The following is a 17,634-nucleotide window of genomic DNA, read 5'->3' on the forward strand; positions in this document are numbered from 1 at the left end:
CAGGCAGCTGCGATCCACAAGTATTCCATATACCAAAGCATCTCAAATATGGAACGACGTGCTGATGGTAAAGCAAGATCAAGCAACCCAGAAGCCCTCCTAACTGGGAGCATGAGTGAGAGAAGGGAATCCAGAGGGCATGGCCACATTTGGGGAATGAACATGATGATCACAGGCACTTGGTTTCTTTGGACCTAAGTTAGCTCAAGCCACAGGAATCCAGATCTCCTGTCCCTGATAGTTTGGTTGATGCTTTTCCAAGATAAAACCCCCAAATCCCCAGGGACAGGCCTGGGTTCCTACTACTTTTTCATCAAGGCTCAATTCAAGGTGGGGGCATAGAGTTAGACTAACCACACTGCCAAAGTCAGGGACACCAAAGCGACAGACTCAGCGTCAATGTAGGTCAAAGGATCAAGATGGCTTTTGCGGCCTTCATCTTAGCCACAATGGGGTGTGCACTTCCCTCTCCTCACTCGTCTGACCTAGGGCACAGCCTAGTAGGAGGTTTTGTTCTTCAAGGGAAGGAGTAATAGCCACTTGTGGGCTCGCAGACTTGGGGTGAGGGACAGGAAAGACGAAAGGGAGAAAAGCCACTGAATCTAATATGTTCCCACTTTATTCTCACTTCAAAACCCCCTGTATAGACAGAAGTGAGTTCTGGCAGGTACTAAATAAAGGAAAGTTCTATCTTTGAATCATTAATGCTTTTTTTCCTTTCTTTCTTAAAATTAATTAATTAATTAATCTATTTATTTTGGCTGCGCTCAGTCTTAGCTGCGGCACGCGGGATCTTCGTTGCGGCATGTGGGATCTTTAGTTGCAGCACGTGGGACCTTTAGTTGCGTCATGAGGGCTTCTTAGTTGCGGCATGCATGCGGGATCTTAGTTCCCTGACCAGGGATTGAACCCAGGCCCCCTGCATTGGGAACTTGGAGTCTTACCTACTGGACCACCAGGGAGTCCCCATTAACGCTTTTCTAGGCTAAGATTTGGTGGATGGATCTGATACCATTCTTAGGGGGGGTCAAAGTATTTCACAGTTATTCATATTTATCCCCCAAATTATCTACAAGATATCCTTGGGAAGATAAACAGGGTAAAGGAAAATGAGAAGCCGAGAGAGAGTTGTATGACCCCCTTGTTCAATCAAGAAAGACAATGCTGGGAATCGATCTCAGCCTCCTGGTTTCCAGACCCTCAGCTCTCTCTAGGTTCTTGATGATATTCTAACTCATGTGCTTCAAATACTTGCTTCCTAAGGGTAGAAGAACGATTTACAAAAATAATTTTGTACTTCTCCAATGCAACAACAGTTCTTGGAAATACTAAATACATCAGAAAAACAGAATACATCCTGTTCACCACTTCTGGAACTTGACTATCCCAAACGTAAAGTGAGGAAGATAGTCAGATAAAGAGATGAACGGGAAGTGCAGGCAAATAAACAACTTTGGTCAGTTTAACTGTGGAAGACAGCAGTTCTATTAAAGTAGAAGTGGGATAATATCAAGGCCAGATAATTTCAAGGGAGAGGCATCTGCCACTTGGAGAAACTCCTGGGTTGTACAGTGGGTATTTGGGAGAATGGTGAGCCGTAAGTGTTGTTCCAAAATCAGAACACGGATGAACAAATGGGAGCTGTCCTCCTCCTGTCCCCCTGGCTGGGGTTCAAATCTTGGCTCTGCAATTTCCCAGGTATGCAACCTTGGGCAAATTGCTCAATCTCTCTAAATCTCAGTTTCTCATCCGTAAAATGGGCATGATGACACCTACCTTTAAGGGTTGAAGTCAAGATCAAAAAAGATGATGTCTATAAAGTACTCAGCAGAACGTCTAGAACATAGTAACACCAAACAACAGGAGCTATTTTGTTTTGTTTTTAAATCCTGGGGGCAAAGGCAGGAGAGGAGGAAGGTGCTTCCTGCTGAGTGTAAATGCTTAAACCCCTTTAAAATTTTTCTGCCTTGAAAATTCAGTCGGATTGCTTGAGCCGAACCTGTTTTTGAATACTCTTCTGCAGTCTGCATTCACTTAATGCCTCCTCCGTTCCCAACAAGCCAGCGGTCTCCCCAGCTCCTGAGGCTCACACTCAGGCATTGGTTAACCCTAAATGCTCCTGCCTATTTTGGGTCCTTTGGCTCTAAGAGCTCTCCAAGATCTCAAAGATCTGCCTTCCAGGCAGCCCTTTGTGCTTCAGGAATAACAGTAGTGAGACTGACTGGTCACTGAGCTCTGTGCTCAGGCTTTGAATTAGCTCACTTAACCTTCACAACAACCTCACAAAGTAGACGCTAGTATTCCCAGCCGCATTTCACAGATAAGGACGTGGAGGCGTAGAGAGATGGAATCATCTGGTAAGTGAGGAGAGAAGGCTCCAGAGCCTGGGGGACAGGAAGGGGACTTGGCTTCCCAGAGCAAGATCCTAGGCTGGGGTCTAAGGGCTGGATGGGCTTAATAATGATAATAATACTAACAGTTAACATTTATTGAGCACTTACTATGAGCCAGACACTGATCTTCCAAGGGTTTTACCTGTGCCATCTCATCTTATCTAATCTTCACTATGGTTATCCCCATTTCACAGACACAAAAACTCAGATCATGCTTAACTGCTGGAACTGGAATTCAAACTCTGGCAGTCTGGCTCCAAAGTTTACCCAACTAACATTTTCAGCACCTTGATCTTATCAACCGTAATGTGTGAAGGCTTAATAGCTTGTTCTCCTCCCCAAACAAACTGCAGGAACTAAATAGCTCCAGGTGAACTGGATCAAGGAGACAATTCAAGTGAATTGGGATTTTTTCATGTAAGAAATCAAGTCTGAAAGGCTCTAATTACTGTCAACAGGAAAGACTGCAGCTCCAGCACCACAGCCTTTGCTGAGCCGGAGGCCATGGGAAGGTGGGGGATGAGTACACCTGTGCTGGTGGCTACACTGCCATTTCTCATCCCCTCCCACCTGCCGGTGCTCTCCATCCTGGCAGGTGCAGGGAAGGTAAGCGGTGTGTACCAACAGATGCCTTCTCTAAAGGAATCCCCCCACAATTAGGAAAGCTTCAGCCAGCAGGTCCTGAAAGTTCAAAGGCAAAGACATAAGACGACTCTGGTATAAGATCAAAATCAGAACACTCCCCACAAATTGGTGCTTCTCTTTTTGTGGGTGGTCAGAGCTGTTAAATTTTCTTATTCTAAACCTTGTAATAGTTCCATTGACTGTGTGGCTCTGGACCAGAGGTTTCTACACCCTCAATCCTATCATCTCAGGAGGCAGCACAGTACAGCATTGTGGCTCATAGCACGGACTTTAGAGTTAGACTGCCTGAGTCCAAATCCAAGCTTTGCCACTGATTTCAAATTACTGACCTTTAAGTGCTCTATGCCTCAGTTTCCCCATCTGTAAAGTGGGTATAATGATGGTACCAACATCATTCAGTTGTTGTGAGCTGATGTTAAGAACTAAGAATAATAGCCCATCATAAGTGCTCTGTTAGTATTTGCTACTATTATTTTAAGAAATAAAGGAACTAGGGTTTCTTTAAGGTTAATTACTTTTTCAAGGAGACAGAACTAGTAAGAGGAGGGAGGACTGAGATTCAGACATACGCCTGTCTAGCTCCAAAGGTCCTGCAAGTTCTACTCTAGCAGGTGTGATCTGGCTGGTTAGTGGGGGACTTGACTTCTGATGATAGGATTGTTTATGCCAGGTGATTGACAAACTTTACATCTAAGTTAAAGACTTATTGGGTTGACCCAAAAGTTCGTTTGGGTTTTTCTGTAACATTTACGGAAAAACCCGAACGAACTTTTGGGCCAACCCAATATCTAAGTTAAACATACAGATACCCTCCAGGTGGGCAGGGCAGTTGTGTTAGTGCAGAGCCCAGACTATGTAATCAGATGACCTGGCTTCAAAACCCGGCCTCCACTCCTTACCACCAGTATGACTTGGACAAGTTAGACAATTTTTCTGAACCTTGGTTTCCTCTTAGAAATATGACTTATCACAGTACCTACCTAATGTGATTGTTGTAAAAATCAAATGAGGTGATTTGTATATAAGGAACTTTTCTGAAAAGTTAGCAAAATGCTCAATAAATGGGAGAATTGTTTAATAATTATTAACTGATTAAAACTTGAAGTCCTGAAATTAAGGCATCTTTGGCCTTAACTAAAGCCCTCAGCACAATGCCTGGCATATAGTAGTAAATATCTGTTGAAGGAATGATTGAATAAAAACATGCACCGCACAGTGACCCAGATGACAATTCGGAGGGACGAGTTTCTGGTCACTGTGTGAACACAGAGATGGGGGATCTCCAGGCACAGGAGGCATGACTATAAGTTTAGGGCAGTGTGAGGAGGTGCCAGGAGCTGTAAAGTGCTGAAAATGGAAAACATCCTGGTTGGTAGGTACCACAGCTCTCAGTGAACTCAATACATTATGGAAGGTATAACTACATTCCATGGCCTTGCTGACTCCTAGCACTTTCTTATCAGGTGCTCAATCCAATCAACTCGAATATTTATTTTCATTGGAATAGATCACCAATTTTACCATGAAAATCAGAAGCCGCCTAGGGTTTACTTCTTAGTGATTCATTTTACTACTGTTACAACTCTAAAATGAATACTGGAGTTTTCAAGATAACCAACTCCTGACTCAAAATATTCTTTTCTTGGCTAGCCCTACTCTAATCCTAGAGAGTGATGGATGAGGTTATTTTGGCTAAGAAAACTAATCTTGTCACAAATTACTGAGGCCCAATATATTCAAGGGCTAACTCGTTCTCACTTCCTCCTTTCTTGGAAAAGAAGGATTGAAGACCTTCTCTTATCTTTTCTACATCTGGTCTGCCTTCTTGCTGTGGAAATTCTGGTCTCTGAAGCTCTGCGGGGGCAGCTTAGTCATCTCTACATCCTCCTCTCAGACCACCACGTGTGTCCACACGTTTGCTCAGAAGAACTGCGGCAGTGTGTGGTTGAAGATTCAGAGGCGTCCTGCTCTTCCTAGGAAACGGTGCCTTTTCCAGGGTCAGAATGGTGTCACTAAAAGAGACCAGTGGAGGAGTGCCAGATGGAAGGAATGAGGGCCATACCTTTGTTCCTTACTCAGAGAAGCCTTCCCCAAAGCCCGAATCAAGGGTTTTTACCTCCAAAACTCTGGAGGATGAACTGGGGTTTAGTCTGAGTTCATTTGCATGACTGCCTTCATGCTGAGGGCTGAGTGAGCTAGTGCTGAGACTGGAGCCGGAGATAATGAAATGCTACCAAGCCACGGAGAATCCCAGAGGACTCAACAACCTCTAGTTGGTTGGCTGCATGATCTCAATAGGAACTACCACAGAGGCCAGAGAACACCACAGCCCATGAGTGGACTCTCCAATTTTCAGCTGCAATTGTTTTTATATTCTTTTATGCAGGGGTTGTGAAGGCTCATTCCAAATGACACTCACCCCCAGCCAGGCTGCTCTGCCAAGAGATGCTCGGAAGGACATGGGTAATTCAGGGCATGACCATACCACCCCTTCCTTTCCCCAGGGCACTGAGGCTTTGGTACCAGTCCACAGCTGAGTAAATATCTCAGTGTTACTATGCAAGGAGGGGAAGGGAGACGGGGAGAGTTGGGGGAGGGGAAAGGAAGGGGGCAGACATCTGACAGCTTCACTCCCCATGTGGCACTTGGTACCAAAAGTCACAGGAAGATTGCTCACATCCTAGGGCCATGTTCCTGTCGAGCAAAACCCCAGAAGAAGAGCAGACTGTGTTCTTAAATTTTATCTTCTTTGACAGCACTGTTGTTTTATATTGTAAATGGAGGAAAATGATAATTAGTTTACTGAAATGGAAATGATTTTACAAAAGGAATGAGAAGCAATGGCTTCCAATGACACCTGTGGGGCCATTATTAACACTATCCTTTGCCAACTCATTACTCCCCAGAGTATGTGTAGTGTGTTCAAACAGGGGCAGAAAGCCAGACTCTTTAGTTTTTATATTTGATTATGACTAAGCCCAACATCAAGTGACTATTACTTTTTGGCCAGTATATATGTTCTAGGCAAAGTACTAAATCAGATATAATAACAATTTCATGGCAATTTTTAGAATGAATAAAAGAAACTCCCCAGGAACTGTTTATATTATACAAAGGTTTAAAGAAATGTGAGCATTTCTGATCAGGGTCTGAAAATTCTTCCCCAGGGATTGTGTGTGGCACATAATGGCAATCTGATCAGGTTTTGGGGCTAACCATGGCCATCTCCAGCCACCACTGTGGGACTGAACCAGTGGGCTGGGCTGATATGTAAGAACCCTCTGTACTGTGTATACACCTTGGGGTGTTACCCTCTCTTCTGTACATCCTGAAAGGCTCCTGAGAGTTGGAGGACCAAGGCAAGGCTTGGTTCTGGGGGGAGGCACTGTCTTAGACAGCTTTGATAACATGAAACACAACAGGCTGCACATGCCCAGGGTGGGAAGCCACGTGGCATTATGGAAGGAGGCCCCAGCCAGCAGGAAAGAAAGTCTCTCTCCAGTAGCGACAGGGCTAGCTACTCTGGCACAGGCACAGTCTCCTGACAGTTTACAGAGGGATGGAGGCAGCTTTGGACACTAAAATGTAGAGCAGGATCTTGGCACCATAAGCTCCCAAAGGGCCCAGCAGCCCACCGAGGAAGTTCTTTCAAGCCTAGCATTGCACTACCATTCGCACTCTAATCCAGAGGCCAACTAGTCCAGCCCTCTCAGGTGCTGCTCCTTCACATTTTTGTTTGGAAATGGGAGGACAGGGTGTGCCCTTGGAAGCAGAGATTTCAGAGCTAAGGTGTAATTTTTATCCAGGAAGAAGCAGGTGCTGCCGTAACCTCCTGTGACCTGCTCCTATTCTTAACTGAACAGAAACGGTCAAACAGGCACAAGAGCTGGACAATGAACTTAATTCCCCCCTCACGGGAAGTAAAGGTGAGAGGAAAATCCTGCCCCCTCAATGGTGGTGTATCTGGAATACCTCACTCAATTTTTGAAACAGAGGTAGCATTTTAAAAAGAACTTGGTCTGAGTTCTGCAAAGAACTAATTACCTGATACCGGCCACAGGTTTTCTGGACCTCCAGTTTCTCACCTATAAAATAAGGATGTCGTGGTATGTGAGGGCTGAACAAAATTTTTGAACATGTATACTTTTTGGAAGGTTTTTTGTTTTGTTTTTTTTTTTTGCTGTACTGCACGGCATGCAGGATCTTAGTTCCCCGACCAGGGATTGAACCCGGGACCCCTGCAGTGGAAGCGTGGAGTCTTAACCACTGGACAGCCAGGGAAGTCCCTAAACAGATACACTTTTTAAAAATGGAAATTTTATGGGCTTCCCTGGTGGCGCAGTGGTTGAGAGTCTGCCTGCCAATGCAGGGGACACGGGTTCGAGCCCTGGTCTGGGAAGATCCCACATGCCGCGGAGCAACTAGGCCCGTGAGCCACAATTACTGAGCCTGCGCGTCTGGGGCCTGTGCTCCGCAACAAGAGAGGCCACGATAGTGAGAGGCCCGGGCACCGCGATGAGGAGTGGCCCCCGCCTGCCGCAACTAGGGAAAGCCCTCGCACAGAAACGAAGACCCAACACAGTCAAAAATAAATAAATTAAAAAAAAAAAATGGAAATTTTATAAGGAACCTTAATGTATAACATAGATAAAAACAAACCTCTTCTTACCCAACTTTGTCCTCAATAGCCTTCACCGAGGCTAGAGGTGTGGGGATGAGGAGGCTGCGGGAGAAGGCCTGAGGCACTGCTTTAAACTCTGGGCTCTAGAGAGGACTGTTTAAAAACCACTGGCCCGGGACTTCCCTGGTGGTGCAGTGGTTAAGAATCCGCCTGCCAATGCAGGGGACACGGGTTCGATCCCTGTTCCGGGAAGATTCCACATGCCGCGGAGCAACTAAGCCCGTGCGCCACAACTACTGAGCCTGCGCTCTAGAGCCGCGAGCCACAACTACTTAAGTCCGCGTGCCTAGAGCCCGTGCTCTGCAACAACAGAAGCCACTGCAATGAGAAGCCCGCGCACCGCAACAAACAGTAGCCCCTGCTCGCCGCAACTAGAGGAAGCCCGTGCACAGCAACGAAGACCCAACGCAGCCAAAAATAAATAAATAACAAATAAATTTATAAAAAAACAAACAAACAATCCGCCTGCCAATGAAGGGGACACGGGTTTGATCCCTGGTCTGGGAAGATCCCACATGCCGCGGAGCAACTAAGCCCGTGCGCCACAACTACTGAGCCTGTGCTCTAGAGACCGCGAACCACAACTACTGAGTCTGAGCGTGCTGCAACTACTGAAGTCCGCGTGCCTGGAGCCCGTGCACCACAACGAAGAGCAGCCCCCAGTTGCTGCAACTAAAGTCCGCGCACAGCAACGAAGACCCAACGTGGCCAAAAAAAAAAAAAGAAAACCCCACTGGCCCTGACCCCTAAGTGGGTCTTATATAGTGCCTCACTAAGAGTGCAGGCTCCTGAATCAGCCGACGAGGATCTAAATCCTGGTTCTTAAACTAGCCATGTGGCATTGAGCAAGCCAATTAGAAATGAAAGTGAATAATAATAATCATCACATGAATATGAATAAAGATGATACTAATACTAATCATGAAGAGTTTTTGAGAGGATTAAAAGAGACGATTAAAAAAACGAGAGAGGTAGTAAACTTAAAGTGCTAGAATATGGCACAGGGCAAGCATTCAATAAAGAGTACCTACTCTTGCTATTACTCTCCTGTGTTTGAGGCACACAGGTGGGATTGCACCTGCATAACAAAAGGCACAGTTCATGGAAGTTCTCCAGCTCCAGCCAGTGGGTGGCTAGAATAATCTTATTCCTTATCTCATAATTATTTTATCTTGCTTCCTTTGTTCTTATTGACAAGTGAATAACAGACTTCCTGCCTGAAGGCAGGTGTACACCACCTTCCTTGATAGTCAGTGCACTGCCAATCCTCTCTCTTCTCACTATTAAAAGTAATGCTGAGTCATATTTATAAAGACACTGTATAATTATGCAAACTGTTTTCATATGCATTATCACTTTTGATCTCCATAAGAAGTTTGTGGGGCAGAGAGAGGAAAATGCGAATAAAAATATTCCCATTTTTATAGACAAGGAAAATGAACCTCAGTAAGGGATAAAATCACCAAGTAAATGTTAGAGCCAGGATCAGATCAAGCCTTCCCATTCCAGGGCAAGGCCTCTTTCTATTACATAGGCCAGTTCCCTGTGATGTCTTTTTCTTTCTTGCCATATGGTCCCTGGGACCCTGGGAACTCAGCCTGCTTTTATTTCTTCTATGGATGAAAAACACCTAGCATAGCGAATTCCATAGTGAGAATGCAGTAAATGTTAGCTGCAAATGCTATTATTATCATTACTGTCACTATTGAAATCTGCCACCAGCTATTCCACCTCTTTCTATCATCTTTCTCCTAGGCTGACTCCAGGGTCAGATGTAGTCTATCTGGCTCCCAGCTTCCTTGTTGCCCTCCAAACAAACTGACAGAGGCTTTCTATTTTTGGTGACTTGCTGCTAATCTCTATAAGAAAATAGAGAAGGGATAACAAAAACAATAAACATTTAAAGTCATTATTAGCCTGTATCTGCAATGTTAACAGGACCAGACACAGATTAGCAAGAGAAATGTATATTTAATGTACATAAAAAATACTTCCAACTACCTTTTTCCTTTCCAATTTAAAATGAGGCTGATAGTTGGCATGGAGTTTTATAAGCTATCAGCAAAACTGTCTGATGAGGACTTGTCTGAGAAAGCAAGCCACAGAAAACAAAAACCAATAAAAGTTATTATTTCTCTGGGCTTTCCACTGTCCAAAGTAGCCATAGAATAAATAAGAAGTGGAACAGATTATGCATTTGTTTTGCTTCAAATGCATTTTCCTTCTTTTCTAAATAAACATAATAAGAAGCAGTGGCTAACAGAGTTACTCACTGAGGGTGAGCTGAACCAAGACAGACTAAAAATAAAAAACAATCTAAGTTCCCTGGTCCTCAGTGATTGTGCGAGTATGGGAAGGCTGTTGCCAGCATGTAGGCGTATTTATAAAGACCACAGCCTGTTCTCTTGTCAGAATCCACTAACTTCCACCAATGATGATGGATTTATGGCTACCCATCAACTAAAAAAATAGACTTCAGGAACAAAAAACAGCAGGAACCAGATAGAGGGTTGGATGTAGACAACACATACATTTCTTCAGATGAATCCACCTTTGTCTTTCCTGCTGTCTTCTGTCGTTTGTGGGCGTATATAACGTAACATATCTATAATTATATGTGTATGTGTGGGTAAGAGAAAGAGGCAGCTAGACACAGAGAGTGTCTGACTTTTTTGGGACTGGATGGGAAAGGAAATTGATGTTAGCAGTTTCTGTTCCTTAAAGCCATCGGCTTTGTTTTTCAAAGTATGGTTTTCCTGGTAAAAGATTCTTTGCCTGTAATGTGAGTGAATCACTCACCTTACTTTAATAAAAATGTGAACCAAATGCTAGCGGCTCTCCATCCTGGGAAATGATACAATGGTTAGGCTTTCTCAACTCGGATGCTTATCTTTCAGTGGGACTGGCAGGTATACAAAAGGAAACGAAAAAGGTGAAAAATACCCCAGTGACATCAAAGGATAAACCTACCCAATTTCTTTTAGGCATAAGTATTCTAGAAGACAAAGTCTGGTCTTACTCACCGGAGTTTGGATCAGGTACTTGGTTTGCCCATTGATGGGTGGCCTTCAACTGGGCACCAGCTCTTTACGCCTCAGTTTCTTCCTCTGTCATGCCTCACACGCAAATGATCGGGGTCGATTAGACTAAGTTAAATATATTTTAAAGTATGTAAGATTTATACCTTTTGAATTTTGTCATGTTCATGTATAACCCATTTAAAAAATTAAGAAGACAAAAGTATGAGCAGTGGGAAGACATCAACAGGTCTTAAAAAAGCAAGACCGTTCAGAACTATAAAAAATTGCAAATTTTTTGTCTCAATAATTCTCAGGGTTCTATTTGGGTCTAATATTCTAGGATTCTTTAATTGTAATTCTCTGTGGTTAAGGCAGTAGCCTAAAGAACAGGTAGGACATAATTTGCATCTAGGGAGCACATAACTTGCTAGAAGAGTGGGGATGCTATGAAACCCATGTTATTGTCTGCTAGTGCAGTATACATAATAACTAAGGACATGAGATTTGGAATTAAGACAGGCCTGGGTTCAAAATGCCTCTGTTGGGACTTCCCTGGTGGCGCAGTGGTTAAGAATCCGCCTGCCAATGCAGGGGACATGGGTTCGAGCCCTGGTCCGGGAAGATCCCACATGCCGTGGAACAACTAAGCCCGTGAGCCACAGCTACTGAGCCTGTGCTCTAGAGCCCGCGAGCCACAACTACTGAGCCTGCATGCCACAACTACTGAGACTGCATGCCACAACTACTGAAGCCTGCGCGCTCTAGGGCCTGCATGCTGCAACTACTGAAGCCCAAGCACCTAGAGCCCATGCTCCACAACAAGAGAAGCCACCACAATGAGAAGTCCGCATACCGCAACAAAGAGTAGCCCCCGCTCGCCGCAGCTAGAGAAAGCCCGCACGAAGCCACGCAACTAGAGAAAAGACTCAATGCAGCCAAAAAAAAAAAAAAAAAAAAAAAAAAGCAAGCAAGCAGGCCAGCCAACCACCCAGCCAGCAAGCAAGAAGATGCAGCCAGTCAACTCTGCATCTTCCTTCAGAAACCTATTTCCATGTCCCTCATTCTCAGTGGCTCTATCTGCCCTCTCTAAATCACATTGTTTTGTCCATAATGAAAAGAGTTTGAAAAGCTGATAATCATCTTTTAAAATCCTTTACAGGCTTCTGGATCTTATTATAATGCCCCTTGGCCCTTCCTTATATATCAATACCTGCTCACAGTTCGGGCCGAATGGGGGCACAATAAGATTATACATCCCTTCAAATGAGGGCAGGGGTAGGGGGAAAAACACCTATCAAAGTCAGGGCTAAAACTGATTAGTTACAATGCTAATCAGACTTCATTTTTCTTTAGTCATAGTTATTGATGGTTTTCCTTCCTTTCTACAACCTAAGGTGATTCTCTGTCTCCTCCTGGGAACAGTGTGCCTGAGCAGAAGGGAAGGCTCAGAGACTTGGAACCCTGCCTTGGCTCTGCTGGACTACCTCACTTGAGCAGGCTACTTACTCGTTAGGCCTCAGTTTCTTTATCTGTAAAATGGAGATAACAATCAGTTACCTACTTGACAGCAAAAGGCCAGATCTATGATCCTGTGATTCCCAAGGCTCTTTCAAGTTATGGAGCTACAAAATGGACTAACTTCCAATGCTGAGAACAATGAAAATGGATTTTCCAGGTGTCTGTACCCTACACAATAATACCTAACGTATTTAAAACTTAACTAATAGGCAATCTCAAATGTCTAAATGCCAATAAGCCTCTAAGTAGGCAAGACAGGTGTCATCAAGTTCGCACACTAAAGCTTAGGTGGTTAACTTACAGGCTTCTGAGAAATGTCCCGATTATGCTCGCAGTTGTAATAAGCTTGGCCATCTAGTTTCTAAACCCAATACAGACTAGACAAAGTAACCTGGGAGAGGAAAAGGAACTATAACAGGCAGGTGCAAGGACAGCAATGAGAAATTAGGCATTAACAGCATGATAGAAACACGATAGAGAAGCAGGAAAAAATATTTAAAATACAATCGATGCTTTTAGGGTACACTTCAATAAGCTCTGACGGCAGCAGTGTTTTCCAGCATAACACAATTTATAAGTATATACTTAGATGCCAAGATAAGTTCTATTTAAGAATGCAGGGAACAGTATTTTATACCTATATCTATATCTCTATATAGATACATACAAATATATTTTGAAAAGATTTCCATGTACATTACAAACAACAAAAATTTTTGGTACTCTAAGTATAAAACAGTAGGCTGTAAAACTGTAAAACTCTTCTTCTGAGTTTTTCTATATTTACTGTTTCTGAGCCATTTATTTATCCTGGTGTTGGTTATTTGTTTTTAAGCTACCTTCCTGAGTCCTATACACCCATTACCTCATTTAATCCCTCATAACGGTCCTATTAGGTAAATATTGTTGTTTTCATTTTACTTGCAGATGCAGGGAGGTTAAGTCATTTGCCATTCAGGCTTTGAACCATGGGTCTGCCTGAATCTAAAGCATGTGCTTTTAAGTATTCCATGATTTATTAATGATATATGTGTCTGTTTGCCCCATTACCACCAAAAGATTGAATCTTGAGAGTGAGGATTTTATGTGCCACAGGGACTGGTACATAGTGGGCACTTAGAAAATGTTCCATGGACTTTATCTCTATGCCTCCTTACATAGATCCCAAGCCCTTAAAGGTAACATAGTATATCCCAATGTACCTCCAAGGATGGTTCACGGATCATCTATATCCCAGACCTACAGAATCTGAATCAGAATCCTCAGGGTTAGGATGTGTGAATGTGCATTTAAACAAATAGCTCAGGTGAATTTATGTATACCAAAGTTTGATGGGACTTCCCTGGCGGTCCAGTGGTTAGGACTCCACGCTTCCAATGCAGGGAGTGTGGGTTCCATCCCTGTTCCGGGAACTAAGATTCCACATGCTGCTTGGCATGGCCAAAAAATTAAAAGAAAAATTTTTTGAGAACTATTGACCTAGTGCTTGAAAGCACATTCTTTGGAGTTAGTCAATCCTGGCTTCAGATCCCAGCTCCACTACTTAATAGCTGAGTGATGTGGGGGCAAATTAGTTACTTAAATTCTCTGAGCTTCAATTCCATCATCTTTAAAATGGAAATAACAGAAACACCTACCTCACATGGTTCTTGAAGGGACGAAGTTCACCAGGAATTATAGAGCATCTATTGTGTGCCAGATACTGCTCTATTAGGTGCTTAGGATATATTAGGGAACAAATAGACAAGTTCTTTGCCCTCCTGAAGCTTACCTTATATTGGAGAAGACAGATAAACAAAATAATTAACTATATAGTAAGTTATTGATAAGTTTAATGGAAAAAATAGAATAGAGCAAGTCGAATAGGGAGTGTGAGGTAGTAGTGGTGGCATCGTTTTATAGAAAGGAGTCTAGTTCAGTTTCATGAAGAAGGTAATGCCTAAGCAAAGACTTGAAGAAAGTTAAAAAGTAACCTAGGCAGACATCTGAGGGAAAAGCAGTCCAGGTAGAGGGAATAGCCAATGCAAAGGCTATATGGAGGGAACATACCTACTGGGTAAGAAGTACAGCATAGAAGCCAGTGTAGCTACGGCCAAGAAAACAAGAGGGAAAGGACTAAGGAATAGGGTTGGAGAAATAACTGGGACCAGTTCATGTGTGGCCTTTTAGGCCTACACGTAAGGATTAAATAAGATAGTCATGTTAGGTGCTTAGAACAGTACATGGTACATAGTAAACACTTAATGGACGGTATCTACATCTGTATTTACATTAACATCTTCTGGTCCCTAAGCAGAGCTAGTCTGGAAGGTCAGGCTACAGGGACTATAGCAGGTTTTATGTACTTTGGTGGGGTTACAGAATCCTTCAACATTTCCAAAAGTACAGAAATCAAACAGATCAAAGGCCTGGGTGATCCCCAGCAGCAAGTAGAGATGGTTAATGCTCTGCAGGTGCTCAGAAAACTGAACTAACAGAGACACACAAAGTCAACATAGCTTCAATAAAAGACAGGGAAAGAGTGGGGTGTGGATGGGGTGGGCTTGGCTAAAGGCTGAAATCAACAGAAGAGTCGTTAGTAAGGCAAGAGAAAAAGCAGTGGAGCGTGGAAGCATCACAGCAGATGAAAAACATTCTAATATCAATGAGACCACAAAGTCAGGAGAATAATGACTACAAACTGCTGGGGAGTAAGCCAGGGAGCCCAGCAACATGAATGCACTTGTATGGGGGGAAAAGCAAATTAAGAGATTCAGGCAAAACTATCCCGTTTCCTGGTGGAGGAGGCTCTTTAATCTTTAATATCTCTCTCCTGACACTAGGCACTGATCTTGCCCCAACAAGAAAAAGGATAGCGTCTGAGAAGCTATTACTTCTCGATTCGGCAAAGGACTTCTGAGGAGATGAGTGCCATGTGGCTGCCAGGCTAAAAGGATGTGTTCTCTCAGCCCTCCTGTTTCACAGCTGGGGAGGTCAGCGCTAAGACACACCCACCCACCCTCCAGGGCTCTCCCAGTGGGAAGAGCTGCCTGCAGGGCCCCGGAGCTCTGGAGAGGGGTGTGGTCTTTTTGGAAACTGGAGGCAGGCAAGAGTGTAATAAAGGCCGGATAAAGATACCCAGGCTGGGCTTTAAACTGCTTTACATTTCTGTGCCAGTTTCTTCTGGCACCTGCCCTCGGGAAAGCTAAGCCAGGTACTATCCAGTGGAAATCTGGAAGTGGGCATCCTCTGTGGCCTCAGTTATGCCAGCTTGCCAAGGAAGGGTGAAGTGCTTGGTCTCCATGACCCTGACCTAACCTACTCAATAGGTAACTTAGGTGTTACTTTCAGTTTAGTCTGAGTCAGAAGAAGTGAAGAGCAACTCACTTTATGTGATGTTCAACTCAACACATTCGGTTTGGAATCGAAACCATTATGAAAACCAGTATGAGAAACCTTGTATTTTTATTCCATTCCTCAAACTATTTGTCAGTCTGCTTTCACCATCTCCTGATAGTAACCATATATTTGCTTTGGGGGTTCTTAATTGCTACATTCCTACCTACTTATTCAGTTAATAAATATTCAGTGCCAACTGTGTTCCAGGAGCTATGCTAGGCTCTGCAGAAACAGCAATGCATACGACAAAAATCCCTATTTTCATGGAACTTACATTCCAGTATGTGTGTGTGGGTGAAGAGATAAATAAAATACTTGTAGAAAGTGATAAGGGCGATGACATAAGTAAAACAGGGTGGTGTGATGTGGAGTGACTGAAAGTGAGATACTAGATGGGGTGGTCAAGGATAAGCTCTTTGAGAAGGTGTCATTTGAGCTGGGGCCTAACCAGATGAGAAGAAGCCAGGCATGCAATCTGGGGAAAGAAGAAACAGCACATGCACAGGCCGGGAGATGGGAACCAGCAGCAAGAGTGTTTTGCTTCCCATTTCCCTACTCTGCACACACATACTACTTCTCTGTCTCTGGCACGTTACAATCTGTTAAAGAAATTGCTCTGTGAGGCCTGGGAAAGGAATGATATTGAACGAAACGTAATTCCAAGGCTCACTGATTACTGGAGACACATATTGGCACTGGCGGAGGATTGGGAGCATAAGTAGGTACTCTGATCCCAGAGGAAAGATAAGGCAAGGACTCTAGAAACGGCTCCTTCCCCCTTTGTTGCTGCATTTCCCTACTATGGTTAATTGGCAAAGCAGTCCGTGTGAAATAGTGCAGGATGTCCAAATTGCAGCACTGTTTCACACATCATCATTTCAAGTCACCAACTGACAGGATTTAGCACTCTGTTTCTGGCAGCAACCAGCAGTGAAGCAGAGAGAATTCCACTAGATTATCCAAAGCATCTGACCCGCAATTGAGGAGTGAGGAGAGCATTAAAAAAAAACAACAACAACAACTCCTGAATGGTACAGTGAGCCAATTCAACGTCAAACAGACACACACAAATATCCAGCCGCCTCTGAGGCAAAAGGTCAATTTCTTGTGCTTGTCCCTGATCTTCAGAATCCGTTCTTCATCTAAGTTCAGTCCCTCATTTCCAAGCAGAGTCAGGCCAGATGGGCTGCTCTAGGGCAATACTCCCTTGTCTGACTCCAGAGGAGCGTTAGAGCTGAAGTGGATGATAGCAGGGTCAGTGGGAGAGGAAGAGGGTACAGTCAGAAGGCAGGACACGTCCTCTAAAGATAAAGTTTTGATAGATTGGTTTTTCAGCTGAAGAAGCTGATATTTGGAGCCAGATCTTTATCTTCGGCAAGCCCACCACAGATCCCAGGTTTGGGATGAGGGCATAGAATAAAGAAGCAAATTTCCATCTAACAAGAAGTAGACAGTACTGAACCGCCCTGCTTTGTGGATTTCTGAACTTTCTAATTCTCTTAATCAAGTCCGAGATTTCCCATGCCTCATCCTTCTCCCCTCTAAGCCCTTCTCACACAGCTGTTAGGTAAGATTTACCAGATAGAATGTGTTTGCAAAATCTGTTTTGTTCATTGGAACATGTTTATCTAGAAGGAAAGAAAAAAAAAAACCTGTCCCTTCTCACTATTTACTTTTTGGTGACTGTCTTCTGGGATTTGGAACTGGATAAACAGATGGCCTTCACAGAAGGAATCAGGCGGAACGCCAGGGTGTGTATATATATCTTGATCTCAGTGTATATATCACAAATAGTCCTCATCCACACAGCTGTGCTGGTTTTGGAGGGAAGTGAGGGGACAGCATCCTCTAGACGAGAGGACTCCCACTGCCCCAAGGTGGAGTGCTCCAAGGGCTCCCTCCAAGGAGCACCTCCCTGGTGGAATCTTGGGCTACAGGATGCCAGATGGTTTCTAGAGTTCCAGCCCCAGATATATGACCCCAATTTCATTTTCTGTGG

General features: G+C 43.9%; 1 protein-coding gene across 3 annotated transcripts in view; it reads right to left on the reverse strand.

Annotated features, from left to right (window-relative positions):
- The window catches only part of CSTPP1 (centriolar satellite-associated tubulin polyglutamylase complex regulator 1), a 204,619-nt gene that overhangs the window by 28,173 nt on the left and 158,812 nt on the right, over positions 1 to 17,634 (reverse strand). The window lies entirely within an intron of this gene.

This window comes from Balaenoptera borealis (genome assembly GCF_965194805.1).
Source record: "Balaenoptera borealis genome assembly, chromosome: 11".
NCBI classification, from domain to species: Eukaryota; Metazoa; Chordata; class Mammalia; order Artiodactyla; family Balaenopteridae; genus Balaenoptera; species Balaenoptera borealis.